The sequence below is a fragment of the Rhinoraja longicauda genome, chromosome 20 (genome assembly GCF_053455715.1).
Source record: "Rhinoraja longicauda isolate Sanriku21f chromosome 20, sRhiLon1.1, whole genome shotgun sequence".
Classification (NCBI taxonomy): Eukaryota; Metazoa; Chordata; class Chondrichthyes; order Rajiformes; family Arhynchobatidae; genus Rhinoraja; species Rhinoraja longicauda.
In genome coordinates, this window is record NC_135972.1 from 6,540,471 (window position 1) to 6,554,011 (window position 13,541).

The 13,541-nt window shown below is 38.4% G+C and overlaps 1 long non-coding RNA gene across 2 annotated transcripts in view; it reads left to right on the forward strand.

The window, feature by feature from the left end:
* The first annotated feature begins 874 nt into the window (after positions 1-874).
* LOC144603527 (uncharacterized) overlaps positions 875-13,541 on the forward strand; it is a 53,388-nt gene continuing 40,721 nt past the window's right edge. The window contains exon 1 of one of the 2 annotated variants that reach the window (XR_013548633.1): positions 875-1,622. This is a non-coding gene — a long non-coding RNA (uncharacterized LOC144603527). Of the gene's footprint in view, positions 1,623-8,857; positions 8,996-13,541 lie in introns of those variants that run through there. The other variant, XR_013548634.1, reaches the window with a different exon arrangement.

Here is a 13,541-nt window from a genome sequence, read left to right on the forward strand (position 1 = left end):
GGATCCCCTCATTCCTTGAGATCTGTACTTACCCTTTCCTATTTCTCCTCAGTGTTCTGTCCCTCGGACCATTATTTGAAAATATTGCATTTTTCTCGTTATATCCTGAATAAATATAATTCTATCTCATTACGGCCACTTACTTCAACCACACCAATTTTCACTACTTGCCTGTCATCCAACATTGGATGAATGGAAAACTTCTTCCTGCTAAATATTGGTAAAGTGGTTTTCAGTGGGAAGAGAAATTGAACCGGTGTTTCTGGTCAAAGACTCTTCATTAGAATTGGAAATTGGAAGTGGAAACATGGCCAGTTTGAGTTGCAGACAGGGTGGATGGAAAGGACAGAGAGAATGTATGTGACAGGATGTAGACCAGAGTTAAAGTAACAATACATTTTTTTAAAGACTACTGGGTACAGAAGACAAACATGAAACAAATTGAAACAGATATGGACAGTTGCATATGTGAAGAAAGAGGGGAAAATTTGGGAATTTCAAGTTTCGTTTTAAACCTGACTAAGCTTTAAACCATGGAGATTTTGCATTTCCCAATCTGCTACTTTGTTAAGAAGCACGAATACAAAAATAATATTTTTTGTGAAAAAGCATTTGGAATACTCTAAATATGAATGTCAACATAAATAATGAATTTGTTACCCATTCTTCGCTGCCCTTTCTAACAAACGTATTTTAATTTTTTTCACAAATCCTTGGCAGAAGCTTGCCGAACTAATACTTCCAACAAATGTACTCCTGTCAGGAACCTCGGTAACTGTACTACGCTGACATTATTGAGATGCAAATAATCGCATTTGCATAATACTCCTTTGCAGGATCCTTGTTCACTCCACCTGTTTGCGGTCACAGTGAACGCACTGTCTTGTTGCTTCTTTTACAACAAGAACAAACAGATACTGTAAAACACTAATGAAGTCTTCTCGACATTTGCTGTCAGCTTTTAGGTGGGTCATTATTCGAGGGGGTGGGTGAAAGTGACGGGTACGAATGCAATGAACTTTCTGACAGCAGGACCAAGACCATCTGTGCAGTGATGGGTGCGACATAAAGGCTGTCTGTGTGAATCGTGGGAAAGGTAGCGGCTGCCCTGGGAGTGTGCTGCCATGAATTGAACTAATTGAAGATTATGGCGTGGAGTTTGCCGTAGCTCAGCGAAGGGATAATCCCTCATCGACTGCAGTCACTGCCAGTAATTGGAGCATACTACAGGGAGGAGTTCCCCTGCAGCGCCGCCGAAAACTGAGAAGCTCGTTGTTTAATTACCGACTCTATAGAAACAAAAAAAATAAGAGCGTCCACAGGAAAAAAAATGCGATGTAAAGTTCTGGCAGTCTGACTGACAAAGGAAATTTTATTTTGCCTTCCTGCTGCACCAGTCTATCATTCTTGAACGCGCTTAGACATAACATGAAAAGCCTGTTTAAAAAAAAGAATGAAGTAGCGTCATTTTTCGGTACAGTCTTGAGAAAGCAGACACGATAATCGGATTCCAGGAGATGTCGGACCAAAATGTTAAAACACAAACCTGAAAGTCAACGCGCTATTTTGTTTAGAGATGTAAGAATCTGCTATTGACGAGAGTACAGTATTTCCATCACGAGGTAAAGGAAGAATCGGTGCCATGAAGTAAATTTGCTCTGTCAACGGATCTACTCCCCACCCCTGTAAATGCAGCCCAATGCATTTTTCTCCACCGATCCTTTCGGTAAAGTATCTCCTGCGATTTCATCCCAGTACAAAGACTACCCAGTTTCCTATGGGAAGTCCATTACGGTATCGTGTCCTCCCAGCAGGTGAATCCAGCCCACAACAGAACAACCGTCACACCCTAAATTGTTTTCTTTCAGAATGATGAAAGATCATCGATCAACTCTGACCACAGATGTTTCCTGACCTGCTGAATATTTCCGCATTTTATGTGTTTATTTCTGATTGCCGACTATGCTGTTGTGTATTCGGCAATGCAACAGCGCTATCAATCTGGCTTTAACAAAAGATCACATGACTGAAGTTGTAATCAGTACATGCATTGTGGCCTTCGATTTCTGTTACCACGTACATTTTTACATGCATTTTGCATATCGACAATATTTATATATCGACAATATTTGAGCATACTAATCTCAAGATGAATTCCTAATATTTTTTAATTCAATTGTGCCTGCCTCCTTGCGCATTTTATTTCGCCCAGAGGCGCTTTGATGGTTTTCGTGGGGACTGAGCAGCTAGAAGTTGCCCCTCACCACCACCCCCCCCCCCCCCCCCCTCCAGTAGCCTCACAGGGATAGGCTTTCTCAGGCTTCTGTAAAGTCCCCCCCCCCCGCTCGAAATGTTTCACGTGACCACATATTTATTCGCAATAATTAATTGTGCTAACCGTGATGTAACTGACTTTGTTTTTCACTCTAATCTGCAATTCCATATAACTTGCTGCAGTATTTATTTGGCTATGTGGTTATGTTTTCAATGTGATTAAACCATATGTGCGTTTTACAAAGAATGTAAAAAGCCTACAATTATTACGGTACATTGATGTAACTGGTTAGGAATTGCATAATTTACCTAATATTTTTCCTCAGCTAAATAGTTTAACTTGAGATATAAAATGTTAGCTGCAGGGATTTTTTGAAGTTCTAACAGCTTTGGTTTATTAGCGTGTCTTTGAAAACTTCCTCCATCTGTCAGTGATTTTCAAAGTTGCCAATTACACTAAAAGCCAAGAGCAGACATTTGTTGTTGAATTTTGTTACAAATAAAGAGCTGAATCTTTGATAAAAGGCAAAGAGAAAATATTATATATTTTTAAGTGTAAATCTGGAATGGAAAACGTTTGGCTTTTGTAGCACAAATAGTTGGATTGCATGTGACTGTGGTAGCACTGATAATGAGTATTGCAGCTAAATTAAAATATATATTTGCACTTTGGCATGATACCTATTACAGTGGTAGTTTTATTCTGCTTTATGGTATATTGCTATGTTAAACTTGTTCAGTGATTGAATTTTAAGAAAATAATGGGAGGTGTATTTGTTTGCCAAATCTAGAAATAAGAGGGAAAATAGGAAATGGATAAATAGGAAATGGATAACCTTTCCCTTTTTGAAAAAAACATTGAAAATTGGTCAATGATTATCTAGTGGAAAGGTATAATGGTGTTTTTTTTAAGTCTTAATGTCCAGTTGTGATGAGAATATAAAACTGGGCCTCAATTTCAGATGACAACTTTAAATATACAATTAAGTTGCACATTATGATGCCTCCACATTGGAGTGATTTATGTGGACTGTTGACTACAGTTTTAAATGATTGGGTGTAATGTAGTAACAATCTATCATTAAGTTACAATACTTTCAATCTGGCCACCTTATTTCTTCCCAATATTAAAATACTATAATCATGGGAAAGCCAGTCAAAGTAATTGGAGGTGAATAATCATTTAACTGAACGGAGAGTACATCTTGTGACAAATGACAGGGTTTAAGAAACTATTATTCGTAGAACATTTAAAAAAATTCCACACCTACTGTAAATACCCCACTATAATTGCAGGATCCCCAATTATCTCATTCTTTTTAGTCTTCACATTCTCCCCCTTTATTTATTTATTTTGCTTTATCCTTATGGAACGTGAGATTATATATATATATAGATATATATATATATACCAAAACTAAGTGGGAGTAGAAGCAATGAAATTGCAATGAAAACTAGGAAAATACTGGAAAAATGTTGAGGTAATGAATCAGATCATCACTGAAGTACAAGAAAAGGTGGATGTCAGTACAAAAGTGTGCACAGGAAAGGCAGTGAGAGCATGAAAAGAGAAAAAAAATACAGTGAAAATGGTTCTAAAGAATAATGAAAAAGAGACATCAGAGAGCTGAAAAAACATAATATTAGGATTAGAAATATGCCAAACAGACCTTCAACCCTGCTCGACCATTTAACAAGATAATGGCTGATGCATATTTCTGTTAGGTAGCCACAAATGCATCCCCTTCCTCATGATATTCATATTTACAAATGGAATGTATATTTATAAACACTTACAAAGCATTCATTTGAATCTTTACCATTGCATTTTAATTCTGTATCTTAATTTACTTTAGCTCTCTCAACCCTTATTGTATTTATTTGATATTTGGAATTAGCTTTAAGACTACAGTTTCAACTGTAGGTGCATGACTCCCAAAATTCAGTATAAAAGTATGACTGTTCTCGCTTGGAGAAGCCCTTACCATAATTAATCACTAATTAACTTTGTCTCATCGAACAAGGGAAGATCTAAAATGCCCTGTTACCCAGCTAGTTCCATGGTATCCTGCACTAGGAGATTATGCCAAATGGATGCAATGATTTGATACTGTAAATTGATTTGCAAATTTGATTTTTCCAGATCACCATGATTATTATAGAACCTTTGTTAAAAGTTCCTCTTAATTTTTGATAATACTGTGCCTAAAGTAAAGCTACTGAACTAAAGTAAAGTTACTAATAAGCATCCCACCATTGTTTTCTGACTTTTGTCTAACTCTGACACTACATTTTGATGTTGTTCCTTATCTCTGTCTTTATGTTAATCTTTTCTAATTATGGTTACCACCCTCCTTTTCTGTTTTATCTGACTTCTTGAAACGTCAAATACCTTGTATATTTAGATCCCAACGTGAGTCACCATGTACAATGATTTTGTAGGGCTATTAAATCAAACCCATCTATCTGTATTTTTGCCACTAATACACTTAATCTTGGTTTTAATGCTCAGTGCATTCGTAAAAAGCACTTTTAATTTTAACCTTTGAATATTTTTCTTTATATTGTGGAATGTCATAGAATGGCAAGATAATTAGGAATCTCTGTAAAATAGCGGCAATGCAAAAATGGTTAAATGAAAAGATATATAGTCTTAAATAAACAGCAGTGGATTGCCTACCTAAGCTTGGTATTGAAAGCACTGAAGTTAGGTGAATAATTGTGGTGGAAATGCAGAGGTGCACTCATTTTTATATAGCTACGTCACTGTCTAGAGACTCTTAACTAATCCACGGGATATAAGGATTACATTGAACTCGCAGAATAAGGTTTTCAAATAGAGTACTTTGGTGCCAAAAATAAACAACTGAACGTTTTATTTAACTTTTTTAAAAATGTGGAATGACCATCTCAGATTGATTTTGTGTTTGTTTTCCTTAATAAGGCAATTTTGTAATATGGCTTCAATTTTGTATCATTAAGTGCTTGAAATGTTTGGTTTTAACGTTAAAAAACGGTTTAAAAAGCCCCCCACAAAGGCTACCTGGATTTTTTTCCAGCCATAAAGCATGATGTCAGCAATAAATGTCTTTCATATATTTTCATTCATTTTGCTTTAAGATGCTCATGAAGCCCATTCACATTGATCATGGGGTGTGCTGTCAATAACATTAAGGTGGTAGAAAAGGGCCAGAAAAGTAAAGGTTTCAGCATGAAAGGAACAAAAAATAAAAGGTGTTTAACTCGATGAAATAAAGATTTTATCAAAGAAATAACTGAGATGGGGCTTAAACAAATGTATTTGTCATTATTACCAATTCTAATTTAGTTGTGCTTTATAAGCATAAGAATGGGTGCATCTCAAGGCATTTTTTAAGGACAGAAAAATGCAAATTTTGCAAAAATGGAAAAACATAACTAAACTGAACCAAAGATGAAAGTAAAAAATATCAACCCCCACATATTGGAATTGTTCTAGGTCCCTTTCTGATTGGCATAATTGGAACCAATTTTATTCTTTGCAGAAAAAATGCAGATAGACAAGTATTTGAAACTGCTGGTAAGATATTTATTGGCAGTTGAGTCTTACTTATCTAAGTACTCATTTTTTAAAATGTGTGTTACATATTATATGTTTTATAGAAGCCCTGTGAATTCTCTGATTTATTTAAATGGTAAACGTTAAATACTTGATGAATTTCATTGGCTGGTGAGAACAAGGAAACCCAGCATGATTGGAACTTTGTACTCGGTAGTGATTTTGGAGTTTTGCTATTTAAGTTTTTTTTGGAAAACATTCCTTTGAGGAACTTTAGCAAATATCCAATCTCTTATCCTCAGATTTAATACTGTGACCTAATTACATTTTCAGGTGTGCTGTTGGTATCTATTTTGGTCTTGCAGTGTCATTTGCTTCTTTAGGTGGTTTGATCTTTTGTGGGACATTGACAACCAATGCACCTTTGCCTAACATTAGACTTACACAAGCTAGTAGTCTAACAGTGAAATGTGTAGGAAGGAACTGCAGATGCTGGTTATACACCGAAGTAGACACAAAATGCTGGAGTATCTCAACGGGACAGGCAGCATCTCTGGCGAGAAGGGATGGGTGATGTTTCGGGTCAAGACCCTTCATCAGACTGAAGGTTCTCATCCCGAAACGTCACCCATTCCTTCTCTTCAGAGATGCTGCCTATCCAGCTGAGTTACTCCAGCATTTTGTGCCTATCTTTGTTCTATTAGTGAAATTCTGATCTGGGTTGAATCACTTTTATGCATTATGCTCCTGTAATTGATCCAAAAAAGAAACTGACATCATTAAATGTTTTAAATCATTTAAACAGATTTATTATTAGGCAAATAAAACAGAATACGATTCCTGCATTTAGTTCATACAAAAGTAAGTAATACATGCCACAGCTGTTCAAACTTAGTTTCATCTTGTTGTTAATTCAAAGTGATTGGTTCAATAATTTTGGACGGATTATATTGTTTGATTGAATTTGGGTTTTTATTCTAATTTCTTTTTAAATTTATCTTGGGGCTATTTTCCAACAATAAGGTGCAAGCAAAGTATCCTTCAGAAAAAGTAAACAGGGAGGTGGCAAATGTTTTAACCTAGTAGGTTAAGAATGTAAGGAATCTGAATATAGACAGAATTGAAACACAGGGCACATGAAGTGCTGAATTGACAAATAATGAACAAATGAAGTTAAGCATAGACAAGTATGAGGTAGTTCTTTTAGATAGGAAGAATAGGAAGGTCATTTATAACTTGGAAGTTGCAAGGATGGATGGGGCAGAGGAAGAAAAGTATCTTGGAATGTAAAAACATTGATCACTAAATTTTGTTCCACAATTTAACAAGGCTCTAGGTAAAATAAAAGCAAACTGAGTATTGGATGTATTTCTGATGCTTCGAATGAAAAGTAGTAAAGTTATTCTAAATCTGTACTGAACCTTGGTTAGACCATACTTGAACTTTGAACAATTCTGGTACTTTCTAGAAAAAGGATCTCGAGACATTAGAGAGGGTACAAAAAAGATTTACAAAGTTGAAACCAAGAATCTGGAGATATACTGTACTTCTCAGAAAAGTATGAACAGACTCTTTTTTCCTGAGAACATACGACTGAGGGTGAACTAATAGAAGTCGTTATGAAAACATCTATAATTTTAAAGTACATACAACGATAACATTTTATTTAATAGGGAAGAGGTATTAATATAAATTGGTCACTAATGAATCAAATGAGAAATTGAGAAAAGTCTTCTCTACCAGAAAAGAAGTGAAAATGTGAAATATTTCACTGCAGGATGAGATGGTCTGCATGTAGAGATTAGTTAAGTATGTGAGGGCAAAGAGAATAGAGGATTATGATGAAAGAGAAGAGGGGGTTTCCATAGAGATTAAAAACCAATATGGACTGGTTGGGTCCAATGATCTGACTCTGTGGCACATATTCTTTGAATGCAATCGTGGACATGCTTGATGTGTTATCTATGAATTGATTCTTGGGAGATGTTTAAATCTTTTTGCATTTAACAGATCGCCATGCAAAGGAATGCTAAGTACGGGGGCGGGGGGAGGGGGGCACATTTGGAATCGGAATATTGCTAAGAAAACATTTAGCATTTAGCTGTGGACATTTAAACACAGCCCATGTCCAAGCAAGGAGAGTCTAAACAATTATGGAGCAAACAGATACCTGTAATGACCCACGGAACAAGCAGGTGCCTATAATGACTCGGAACGTTCAACGTCATTGTATAGTGTCAGAGTACGACAGTGCATCTCTTGTTATAAATTGAAAGCAATCCCCACGCATCTCTTATAAACCGATAGCCATCACTAATGTTTACAATAACGCCAGTGTTAGCAGGTTGCAATCAGATTACGTCGGCACAGGAGCTGCAGCTAATCTTGAGTGGAGTGTCTGCAGTGAACCTCGACTCTAATAAGCCTGGAGTTACCAGCACAGTAGATCGACACAAAAAGCTGGAGTAACTCAACGGGTCAGACAGCATCTCTGGAGACATCTCCGGACACCTCCAGAGATGCTGTCTGATCCGCTGAGTTACTCCAGCTTTTTGTGTCTATCTTCGGTTTAAACCAGCATCTGCAGTTCCTTCCTATTCGGTAAGAGCACAGTGCTTGATTAAACCGCTGTCAACATCTGTAACGAATGGAGAGCCGTCAAAGTAACGGTGTGATGACAGGGTTACAGCGACACATCTCAAATCCATGTGCAGTCTCTTTACGTAACACCGGCAGTGCACCTGCAGGGAACTTGCAGTACGCAGTAACGTGCTCATGCTCAGTGTTATGTTTCATCGTGATTCACCATTATGCACTGATTATAATTATAATTGAGGGTTATCATACGCTAAGGATATAATTATACTGCTATTTTCACATAAGTATAGTGCGGGTTTGCATGACATAGTGATAAAAAAATAAGTGGCGCGTCTTCATCTAGAATTCAAACGAAACAGAATGGAGGAATTTACGACCATTGCGGTGGGCAGTTTTGCTCGATGTGTATAACTTACGTCTACTTCGGATTGGCCTGTTTTGGGGCTTTATAAACCGAGATTGAAATGTACTTATTGGGATAATGCAGTAAATCCACGCTTGCGCCAACAATCCTAAAAAGCGTGCAACGAAGGCGACGGACTTGCCAAGCGTATGGCGAAAACCTCTTGTCGGGCATGCATCCAGGTATCAATGTGGCGCAAGTCAGTCCGTGTCGTACAATGACAGGGAGTTGCTACATGAGAGTTAGAAATCACTGACTTTAAATGTCAGGATGTGTAGGAAGGAACTGCAGAGATACGCAAAATGCTGGAGTAACTCAGCGGGACAAGCAGCATCTCCGTATAGAAGGAATGGGTGACGTTTCGGTTCGAGACCCTTCCGAAGAAGTGTCCCGCTGAGATACTCCAGCCTTTTGTGTCTATCGTCAACTTTAAATGTCATTTCGATAACTACACCAATCTCTCCTAGAGAGTCCACTGTCAGTTGCAGCAGACTCATTGCTTCCGATCGTCCCAGGTAACTATCGCGTTCAACCCGAGAGGTGCTAAACATTTATGTCTGCATTGCAATTGTATTTAACCACAATTACAAATATGTTCTTGTATAAACGTTTGAATTCAAAACCATGATACTTATTTACCCATGTTACGAGTGCCTTTTGCTCCAATGATTTATAGTCAGCCTTGCATCCATCAACCGAGGTGATGTGGGTGGGTGGATAGTTTGAGAGGTGATACACCCCCTTCCTTCAATTTCTTGATTTCTGCGTGCTTCTGCTGAGGTTTTCAATGCCATTCTAAATTTCTCCACTTTGAGCAGCCATGGAACGGGGATTATTCTGAGACATCGAGAATATCACATTTCTTTTGTCCACCCAGTAATCTTATGCTGGCCAGAGAACGTCTAATTTGACCACCTGGTGTTTCTGTGTGCAAACAATCTGGTGTGCCAATACGGCTAACTGAATGTAACTAGGGCCTCAACACGGGATACTGGCTTGGGTGTGGGGAGAGAGATGATGATTTTTGGTTCACTTACTTTGCCGGTGGTTTTGGTTGTTTTTTTAGCAACTGGTATTTCTCCAGTACTTTCAGGTAAAACGCTGTAATTATTCCATGCTTTTTTAAGCATACTGGAGAGGAGGGATTACATCTGCTCCAAAGATCATGAGCCTTCTGCCAGATTTGAGACCTTGCCTTCAGGCAGTCATAGGCTTTCATTGTGAGATACCTGCACCAATATGGAAAGTTGTCCACCTTTACCAAAGTCTTATCCTTGGATGGATATGTTATGCAATGACTGGAAATTGGTAGAGGTCTTTTGTTTGCAGACATGTGGGGTAAGGAAGTGACTCTCATATGCTTCAATTAATCACTCAATAATAACGTGAGGTTCACCCTCCAAATATGCAAATATGGAGATTGTATGTATGTTTCCATACAGTAGCTCAATGACTGATGTGTTGACCTTGGTTCTAGAGAGCAGGTTGAACAGGTTCCCACGTGTACTGTAAATAACCAGTTGGACAGTGAGGAAGGCTCGCGACAACAGGATTTTTATTAGTTGAGATGGTGGCCAAGGTATGGCAAGTGGAATTTAGCTCTGACTATTGTGAGGAGATGCACCAGTAAATGGCAGTACTGGGTCATGGTTTCCTAAAAGTAGCGAGTCAGGTGGACAGTGCAGTGAAAAGGGCTTTTGGCTTGCTTGCCCTCCTTGGGAAGGGTATTGAGTACAAAAGACATGATGATGCAGCTGTGCAAAGCATTGGTGAGACCACACTTGGAGTACTATGTGCATTTCTGGTCACCCAGCTATAGGAAGGATGTCATTAATTTGCAAAGGGTGCAGGATGTTACCTGGGGTTGCATGCCTGAGTTATCGAGATAGGATAGTTAGGCTGGAACATTCTTTTTTGGAACAGAGGAGGCTGAGGGCGACCTTATTGAGTTGTACAAGATCATGTGGGGCATGGATAAAGTAAACATTCAATCTTTTTCCCAGGGTAGAAGAATCTAAAACTAGAAAGCAGAGGCTGAAGGTGAGAGGCGAGAGATTAAAAATAGACCCCAAGGGAAACTTTTCACTCAGATGGTAGTCCATATCTGGAATGGGCGGCCAGAGAAAGTTAAAGAAGTGGCTACAATTATAACCTTTAAAAGACATTTGGACAGATAGAAACATAGAAACATAAAAAAATAGGTGCAGGAGTAGGCCATTCGGCCCTTCAAGCCAGCAACGACATTCAATATGATCATGGCTGATCATATATAGATAGCAAAGGTTTAGAGGGCTTTGGGATAAATGCAGACAAAGGGGACACGCCCAGAAGGCCAACTTGGTTGGTATGGTGAGCTGAAGTGCCTGTTTCCGTGCTGAATAGCTCTACGACTGAAATACTGGAAATCTGAAATAAAAACTGAAAATGCTGGAATCACTCAGTAGGTGGGTTTTTGATCTGAACTATTACTTTTGCTTATCTTTCACAGGTATTATCTGACCTGCTAATTGTCTCCAGCATTTTTGGTCTTCATTTAGTCTTACACCATGCTTTTACCCACTATAGCCTCTCAGCTTTTCTTGTCTGGTTTGACCAATATCTATTTTTTGACTCTTAATAATGTAGTTCCATTTTTTTGTTAAAGATACTACATATTGCAATATTTTTTGTCAGCCCTTTTCAAAATATAGTCTTTGCACATATATAACATTTAACTGGTTCCTCAATGTCCCCCAAACACACTTAAACCACTTCGTCATTCGTTGATTGGTGGTCTGTCCTTATGTTTACCCGTTGAGATCTTTGTGAAATAGTCGGTTATCTTTTCCCACGAGATATTGTGAAGCGGAATAATCAATCCATTAATGTATCATCTCCCAAGATGCTACCTGACCCGCTGAGTTACTCCAGCATTTTGAGTCTACCAGTGTATTTAAGATGCCGACAGTATATGATTTTGTGGAGAGTCAGTAATAACGCACAATTTGAAATTGAAACTAATGGATTTGATAATGGATCTGTAACATCGGTGTGAATTGGAAGCAATGCTGTGGGAGGAGTGAATTAGTTGCAAGCGCAATTGACAAAAAAAATTAATAGAGCCGCAGCGACCAAGTTGCAGATGGGAATTGGAAATTGGTTGCCCCCTTTACGAAAGGTTCTCGTTCCATTTCACGGGGAATGATGCAGTTATGGGGACAGTTACCTGGTCGGATCAATAACTCCTTACCGTCTGCATTCCTTGCCTGGTTCATATGATAGAGATAACCAAGGGGGCAGGTGTGAACCTCAGGGATAACATGGATGACTATTGGCTGAAGACAACTCACCTTTTGCAACCACGATCCTATGAGCGCTACGAGCAAAAACCAGGAAACGGCGATGATGTTCTCTGAAAATGGAATAGATTGGAAGAAGGCAACGGTGTGTCATGGAAGCAAGTTCAAAAGGATGAGAAGGACTGTGGAACTAACCTTGCATCGAACTAACGAAACCGAGGTGTTCTGTGCTGATAGAACCACAGCCAGCATCTGCAGTTCCTTGTATCTACCTTCTGGGTATTTTGCTGCCTGTCTTGATTTTATTTTGCAAAACAAGGCAGATATTGAACCAAATGCGAGCTGTCATTGCACATAACGCATAACTAGCTGTTCCTGTATGAGACTGGCGTGTGAGACAGGCCAGGCAGGAGCTCCTCGCATCTTGTCTCGGTCCAGTCAGTGCGTTTTGTTGTCCTCTCGGCGGAGCACCCTTCAGTTTTCGACTCTTATGTGTGATTTTAAGAAAAACTTGATGATCGTCGCTAGCGACGGGGCGAACAGAAGTATCTCCGAGAGAGAAATAAATGGAACAAAGCTGAGTATTGCCAGAGAGCGGACCGGAGCTAATTTCTTTGCTGTATTATTGCCTTGAGCTGTTTTATCGTCCCACCCCCCAGTCTCTTCAAAAGTGCGTTTGTTGATTTATTGTTTGAAAGGAACTTGTTTAACGTGCTGGAAACCGTTTAGGTTACTGAAAATGATTCCGTTATTTCGATTTAATCAAAAGTCTAATAATTGTGTGTTCAAAACATTGGCATTTGAAACAAAATATTCATTATTTTTACTGTTTATACTGTCATCACCAGCTTTAACATATGGAAAATTCCGAAACGGTTGGAAAAAAAATGCTAACAATTGTAAATTGTCTTGGTTAGATCCAAGAGCTAAGGCTTTTCCAGGTATCGGAAGAGAGGTCTGGCTGTGCATCGGCGGTTAGCTGTGAAATATTCTTCTGTAAACTGCGGAACCCACAGCGAAAAAATGACATATTTAATGCAGAGTAATTAATTTTGAACGGTTCATTTAAAACATTTGCATTTTTGTTGTGTAAACATAATAGCTTAATTAAAAATAGCTATGTTTTGTTTGAGCGGTTTATTTTTAAACTTTTTTAAAAAAAATACACACACATTCTCCTGAAAGCAGGGATTATTCCGCATAAACCATATTTTATTAATTCAAATCGAATGCATTTTGGAAAATTGCAAAAAGATCGTTAATTTACATCAGTCTGAAGAAGGGTCTCGACCCGAAACGTCACACATTCCTCCTCTCCAGAGATGCTTCCTGCCCGCTGAGTTACTCCAGCATTTTGTGTCTACCTACCGTTAATTTACAGTAAGCGTTTCAAAATTACCTGAACAAGAGAAATACTTCAGGATGAGAAAGCGAGTTACAGGATAGCACA